The sequence below is a fragment of the Balaenoptera physalus genome (assembly GCF_965194825.1).
Source record: "Balaenoptera physalus genome assembly, chromosome: 13".
Taxonomy (NCBI): domain Eukaryota; kingdom Metazoa; phylum Chordata; class Mammalia; order Artiodactyla; family Balaenopteridae; genus Balaenoptera; species Balaenoptera physalus.
The window spans coordinates 34,447,879-34,456,005 of record NC_138892.1 but is presented as its reverse complement, the minus strand read 5'-3'; the positions used below and the strand labels follow the sequence as shown (position 1 = coordinate 34,456,005).

General features: G+C 38.3%; 1 long non-coding RNA gene across 1 annotated transcript; it reads left to right on the top strand.

The window, feature by feature from the left end:
• The first annotated feature begins 496 nt into the window (after positions 1-496).
• On the top strand, positions 497-6,772 carry LOC309640457. Its single transcript, XR_014252240.1, has 2 exons — positions 497-3,254; positions 3,289-6,772. It is a non-coding gene; the product is annotated as an uncharacterized lncRNA (long non-coding RNA).
• The last annotated feature ends 1,355 nt before the right edge of the window (positions 6,773-8,127 follow it).

The window sequence follows — 8,127 nt, the reverse complement described above, 5'->3', positions numbered from 1 at the left end:
GGCTCCCTCCCACTAGTGCAGGTGCCGTCCCTATTCTTTTGTCTCTGTTATTTCTTTTTTCTTTTGCCCTACCCAAGTACGGGGGGAGTTTCTTGCCTTTTTGGAGGTCGGACGTTTTCTGCCAGCGTTCAGTGGGTGTTCTGTAGGAGCAGTTCCACGTGTAGATGTATTTCTACTGTATCTGTGGGAAGGAAGGTGATCTCCGCGTCTTACTCTTCCGCCATCTTCCCGAGGACCTAACAGTGGTTTCTTAATCACTGTTTCTAATTACAGCCTATGGCCAGGGCTATAGCCACACAGGTAAACAACAAAGTAAAATGGTAACAGTGACTGGAGAGGAAACAGGAGCATTCACTTCCAAGGCTTCTGGTGCACACAGCTTCTGCTGGAAGCCTCCGACCCCAACTCCTGTCAGCCCTCCCCAACTTGGGAAGCCCAGTGGCCTCCGTGCAGGGCTGGCACACGCAGAGAAAACAAACACATGAAGTCCCATATTTTGAATTATTGACAAATGTGTAGGAGCCTCATCACTGGAACACTTGTTTCTTCAGGCTGTTTCCTGCATTGGTGTCAGTTTTCAACATCATTTTATCTGAAACTGCTAGACTTTATCAAGACAAAATGTGTTAGATAGGTTAAGACACGATCCCTATACATAAAACATGAAGGCTCACATCCAGATGTACTCAAGATTTGTAGTGCTGCTGTCAGTCTGCACCCACCCCACAAACACAATAACTCTGATAATTTCCATTTTGTACAATTCCCATTAAAAAAGAAGATGCACATATAATTTGCTGCTTGAGTGAATATACTCCTGACAAAAGAGGACTTCTGTGTTTGCTAGGCATTGAAGCAACTAAAATCTACTGCTTAATATTTGCACACATAATGACTAGAAGAATTTTCCACGAACTAGTTATGGTTCTGGTTCTGTATATTTCAAATTTTGTTTCTCCTTTACCATCCACATGCATCTGGTGCTAGGAGATAGAGGACATAGTCATACTGTAATATTGTCTCTGTCAGGCACCTTTATGAGTCCATGATTTGCACCTGGTAAGTCAATGTGGCGAGTGATGGAAGTCTTTCTGAAGGTCATTCTAACTGTGGCTGGCAAGAACTTAATTACACATAGAAATGACTATAAATCAAATAATAATATCCTACCAAACCCAACTAACTGTCAATTCAACACATTTCCCTTTATCCAGATCCAAAATAGTGCCTGTGACCACGCCAAAGTCCACTATCAAAAGGGAAGTGTGATCAAGGCAAGGTCAAAGTAATAAGATGTATGAAATTGTAAGCATATTATACATCAGATATACTAAGATATAATTGTAATACATACAAAATTGTGAGTTCACACAGATGAATTCACCATTTGTAGCAGTGCTATATGTATGCCTTACAAATACAGGAATTCTGATTAAATGTATTTTGTGTAATTCCATAAAAAAATGGAAAAAAGATGGTGCATTTATAATTATAGTACTGAGCATATAAGAAATGTTCATATTGTGATTATATCTGGCCCTATATCTCACAATGCCAGCTGAATCTGAAAAACCCAATTTGTATTCAGATAAAGTATGCAATTATAAATGTTACAACATGACATCTTTTCATATCATGTGGTACCCTAGATATTAAACACAAATGTCATTCTTTTTTTATTCCCTAAATAGTATCAGAATCCAGATGAAATCCATGTAAAATAACATATTTCAACCTATTTTTAATAACTCGGTGAAAATCAATTTAAATATTTATGAAGTTAGAGTTTAGTTTTGAGTATATTATTCACAGGCCTATCTCTTTCATATAACCAAAGCTCTTGGAAAATATCAATCAAGGATCATAATTCTATCCACTATTATTTATTAAACCCTCAACAGAACTATTTTCTATAAACGGATGTTTTGTATTATGATTGATTGCCAAGTGAGATAAACTGACTCAACAATTGCCAGCCATTTCAGTTTCTGGTAGGGGGTATATCAGAATTCGAACAGATACTTTTTATTCAAAGCAAAGCAATATAGAGTCTGGCCCCTTTCCTTTTGAAGTTCAACATTATTAAAATATCTTTGATGAAATGAGAAGGCCTGACTGAGGTCGTCTTGCAAATGTGGACAGCAGGTCCTCAAAAAGAGGAATTTACTGAAAGGATGGAAAAACATGGATTAGTGACCTGGGCTCAAAACCAATTTCTAGAACTGTGTGGTAGAGACCAGATTCCGCTTCTGACCTGGCCTTGCTGGTACTATTATAGCTTGCCTTCGGGAAAATGGCAACGTGTAAACTTATAAAGCCATGTGATACAGAACTGCTATTTTAGAAGCCTAACTCTTCTTTTATCATGGAGTAACTATTGCTAATCGTAGTATGAAGGGAGAGAGAATTTTTCTACCCTACCGCTGTCCGCTCTCTGAAAAACTGCTGCAGACCAGCAAGTAAAAAGAATATCTAATTCTCTACAGGTTTGCTAGTTCTCACTGTGTAGCTATAATCACAGTACAAGAGATCAGGATTCTCTGACAACTTGAGCAGGCTTTCTGGTTTTCTATCCTTCAGTAATAATAACTAATTTGGGTTTCATGGCAGGAAAAAAGAATGCCGGCAAGGAAATAAAACCATTCTCTCCACCTGTAAACTGGAGCCTGGGATGATTTAATTTGAATGGTCTCATATTGTGCTCTTCTATTGCTGGAGATGCATAGAACATTTTATAGCAAACTCTAAGCCCAACCTTGGAGGAAATGAATGGTAGAGTTTCGATTGATAAGATAGAACCCTAGAGGCTAAGTATTATTTCAGATAATTTTGTTTCTAAAATTTGGTGGAATTCTTCTTTAATATTACCTGATAAGTAGCCAGATGGATATCTGAATGTTTTTATATTTAATTGTGATATTTAAATTATTTCTATATAACTCTTGATTAAATAATGAGTATTAATATAAATTAAACTTGTAAAGCATCATGACATGACATAGAACATAGATGAGATTATCCAGAGAGTGTGTGGCATGAGAGGAGAAGGGACAAAATGAAGACCACATGAACACTGAATTTCAAGAGTTGGATAGAAGGGCCTGCTAATTAGACAGAGAAGAGGTCGATGGAGAAGGAGACCAAACAAAAGGAGGAAGTAGTCAAAATGGCTATATTGACACCTGGAAAGCCACTGGTAATTTGTGAAGAGAGTGTGATGGCATGTTATATAATGTGTGTGTGTGTGTGTGTGTGTGTGTGTGTGTGTGTGTGTGTGTGTATGAAAAGTAGAACGGTTAAATGAAAAACTGCTTTATAGTTGAAAAGATCTGAATTTGTAACTTGGGTCTTATTAACTTATACTTATTAGCTGGATGATTTTGTGTTGCCTCGGTGTCATCATTTTTTAAAGAGAGACGTTAATGCCTAAAGTGGCTTTAGGGAATAAACTGAATATTATGTGTATACTCCCTAGCCAAGTTTAAGTACTTACTAATGGTAGCTATTGGTACTGTTAAAAAGTAGCTTAGATCCTCCCTCCTTCTAATGACTTTATTATTAATAATGAAATTACTCATGATAATAATAATGCTAAATGCTATTGACAGACTATCTCTACTAATCAGGTTTTCTTGATGGCTAACATGAAATTTAATTAACTTAAGCATTAAGGGAATTTATTGGAAGAGTGTGTCATGTAGCTTACAAAATTATATAGGAAACAAAGGTGCTGAGATCAAGCAGGCAGTCCAGGAGACACGGCATAGTCAAGATGCCAAAAGCTTGTCACAGAAGGCATCTGCTCAGGACACTGAAGCTTGGCCAGACAGCTAGACATTCCTTATCACCTCCTGACACTCGCTGCTGTGATACTGCATTGTCCACTCTGCCACTAGCACTATTCCAGGGCTGCTCAACCTCAGCATGATTGACATTTTGGATCAGACTTTGATTTGTGGGGCTTTCTGGTGAATTGTAGGATGCTTAGCAGAGTCTCTGGCTTCCGCCCACTAGATGCCAGTAGCCCTTCCCAAATCTTGACATCAAAAATTTCTCCAGACAAAAAGGGCCCCAGTTGAGAACCACTGTGCTTTGCAAATATCTCTGACTTACACCTTTGCTTCCCTCTTTCAAAATTCAAATATAGAACAGGGGCATCCACTTAGTTATACCTGGGTCACACGACCAGCCTCTAATCACCAGGAAAAAGGAATATTGCTCCAATTTAATTTTCCTTGTTGGGGACACTCGGTTCCCACTGTTATATATGAATTGTGTTAAAATACTGCTCCACAAAAACAAGACATATCCATGGAGTCCCCTCTGTGCCAAAATTATGCTAAACCATTTACGGTGATTTATGATCTTTACAACAACACTTTAAGGCAAATATTGTTAGAATTATTTAACTGATGCACAGAACGGTGTTTTAAGACTACATATTTTGCCCAACACCACACAGATGAAAAACCAAGTTTGTCTGATGCAGATGTCCATTATCTTCTATCAGGTCAAATTCAACTCCAGTTTATAACAAGCCCACCTCAAGTTGCTGTCTTTTCATTTTGTTTATTACTTAGAACAAATGGTTTTTAATTATATTGAACTATAATTTCTTCATTGTGGGAATGCTTCCACATGGTGTTTACAGTAGTGAATTATTGCAGGATTGTTTTTGCCTTATGTCTCTATTCAATGAACAAAGAACATTGCCCCTTTTTTTCATTCCAAAGTCTTCTACTGTCACTCAAGTCTAAGTTGTTTCAGTGTCATGTATACAAGAAAGAATTTCAGTTCTGAAAAATCCTTGAAGATGCTCTTCAGATGACATCTGAATAAAAAATGTCAATTCTAGGTTTCCTCTTTCCTAAGAGAGTTCTTTTTTTTTTTTTAACGTCTTTATTGGAGTAGAGAGTTCATTTTTACATCCTAATTCTGTACAAACTTGCCAACTCATGATTTCTCCCCCAAACTAGCAACCTAGCCCAAAATCTGTCAAATTGAGTAAGTCCCAGTATGGAAGCTTGCTGGCTGTACAACTAAAGTATCTTGAGGACACTGCCCAACTGGCCCATGTATTTCGGGCTATGATGACTCAGTTTAGCAATATTTATCGTATAAACATTATTAAATGGCTCTTTGTTAACCACTTAGTTTTTGGCTGCTTGGTAATCTCTGTAAATACCTTATTGTCTTATTCTGTTTGGGCTACTATTACAAAAACACCATAGACTGTGTGGCTTAAACAACAGCATTTATTTCTCACATTTCTGGAGTCTAGGAAGTCCAAGATCAAGGCTGGCAGATTCATTGTCTGGTGAGAGACTGCTTCCTGGTTCATAGATGGTCTTCTCCTGTGTCCTCACATGGTGGAAGGGGGAAGGGAGTTCTCTGGGGTCTCTTTTATAAAGGGCACTAATATCATTCATGAGGCCTCACCCTCATGACCTAATCACTTCCCACTCCCCTAATACCATCACATTGAGGATTAGGATTTCAACATATGAACATTCAACATAAAGATTCAGTCCTTTGCATTTATTTTCCTTTGTATTTTATCCTCTCCACACCCGTGCATTTATTATTATTAGGTCATTTATAGATGTTTGGCTTCAACAAATATAAACTGCACCAAACAAACATGCAAAAATCAATAAACATTTAATACAGTTTTGTTATCAATAAATGTTTTGGGGACTTCCCTGGTGGTGCAGGGGTTAAGAATCTGCCTGCCAACAACAGGGGACATGGGTTCAATCCCTGGTCCGGGAAGATCCCACATGCCGCAGAGCAACTAAGCCCGTGTGCCACAACTACTGAGCCTGAACTCTAGAGCTCATGAGCCACAACTACTGAGCCCATGTGCCACAACTACTGAAGCCTGCTCGCCTAGAGCCTGTGCTCCTCAACAAGAGGAGCCATGACAATGAGAAGCCTGCCCACCGCAACGAAGGGTAGCCCCTGCTCACCACAACTAGAGAAAGCCCACGTGCAACAACGAAGACCCAGTGCAGCCAAAAATAAATAAATAAATATTTTTTTTAAAAAATGGTTTTGACTACATGCCAATCCACTTGCCAAAACCAGAAATATTATAGCATCCATCACTGATAATGATCGTTTTTGGACTAAGAAGTCTGTTGCTCTCATTATGATCCAAATGCTTTCATTCTCTGGTGACTATCATGCTTTTTAAGTTTTATCTTTCTACATGAAATATAGATAAGAAGAATGGGAGACGTTGGCAAAAGAAAGAAATTTAATCTCAGTGGATTTCACTCTCCTTCCCATAGTGTATCCATGTCAGCCAAGTTGCCAAAATGTAAGGGTAGCATAACAATATTAATAGCCATTCTTAATTGAGTGTATACCAGGTTACATGTACTGCACAAAGTGGTTTATATGCCTTATTCATTTATTATTCAAAAACCACTAGGAAATAGGTTTATTCTTCTCATTTTATAGCTAAGGAGTTTGAGTTACAATAAAACTGAACATGAAGCAGGTCAGTACCACGGCCATGTCCTAACTGCTGCTTTCTAGTTCAGAAGCCTAGTTTACATTCTTGTTACAGAAGTGTTACTGCTTTAGGAGAGCAAATCATTAGTAGTGTTATTTGGACTAAAGGGGAAAAAAAAAACCAAAAACGAGTTCAGGTAAGAGGACTATCACTAGGAATTTACTTATTTATTTTTGCATGTGATATATATATATATATATATATATATATATATGCCAGGATATTATACTTGCTCTTGTAACCTCTTTACAAGCATTAACTAATTCAGTTCTCATACCAACTTTCTGAGGAATGTTTAATTATTATCACCATTTTAGGGTGAGGAAAGTGAGATACAGAGAAGTTAATAGCTTGCCTAAGTCACAGTGCTGGTAAGTGGCAGAAGTGGAATTCCAAACCAGGTGATCTGACTCCTACACTCTTGGCCTTAACTGCTACTGTATGCTGAGGTGAGGCGAGAGTTTCACACATTCTCATGTTCTCACCTCCTTTTTACTGGCTTAAATTCCATGGTGAATTATAACTGATCCCTTGCACAGCAGTTTTTCCTTCCCTACTTGATCTTTTACATCAACTTATGAATGTGTTATTATATCTCTTCTCAAAAAGAACAAAATTTATATTACTATAAATCAGTAATTTATATTACTGATGTCTTTACCCCCCATGCTATATCAAAAGTGCAGTAACCAGTGTCATCATTGATCATTGTTCAATCCAGAAATTAATTCTTAGCCATCATACTTTTTGACTCATCAGCAGTTTCTAAAACTTAAAATACTTTATTTTTTCACTTTTTCTTTCAGGACACCAACCTCACTTGGTTTCCCGCCTAACTTTCAGGCAGCTTTGTCTTAGTCTATTTTTCTGGTCTCTCCACATCTCCTCCAACCTTTAATCAGTGGAATGTCCCAGGACTCAGTTCTTGGACCTCTTCTCCTTATATTTATATTTTTCTATTCATATGTACTCCCTATGTGGTCTCATCTAGTCTCACAGCCTACTAACTTCTATACAGATTATTCCTAAATTTTATTTCAAACCCATACCTCTCCTCTGAACTACAAACATATACATTCAATTGCTTACCCTACATCTGCATTTCAAACTTAACAGGTTTAAAAGTTAGTTCCTAGTCTTTTTCTCCCTGTACCTGTTCCCATTCCCCTCCCCCCCAACAACATTCCCCCTCCATTCCACCCCCCCATCCTCACTCCCCCACCACTGTCAACCTGCTCTACCCGTAGTTGTCCCATTCCATTCCTTGTGTGAAGGGCTTTATCACACGTTCCACAGAGTATCTTGTTTGCCTCAAAATATAGCCATAAATTCACCACTCTTCATGACCCTCCTTCTTTCACTCCCAACCACCTGGATTGTGCAGGTTTCCTAATTGTGTCCATACTTCTGCCTTTACCACACCAGTCTGTTTTTCCACACAGAAATGGGAGTTATCTTTTAAAAACACAGTTAGGTCCTCTGCTGAAATTCTTCCATTGGCACCCCAACTCAAGAGTGAAAGTCTAAGTTCCTATAAAGTGGACGGGCCCAACTTGACTTTGACCTTTTCTCCTGTGTCTCTGCACCTGGTTCCGTCTCCTCCTCCC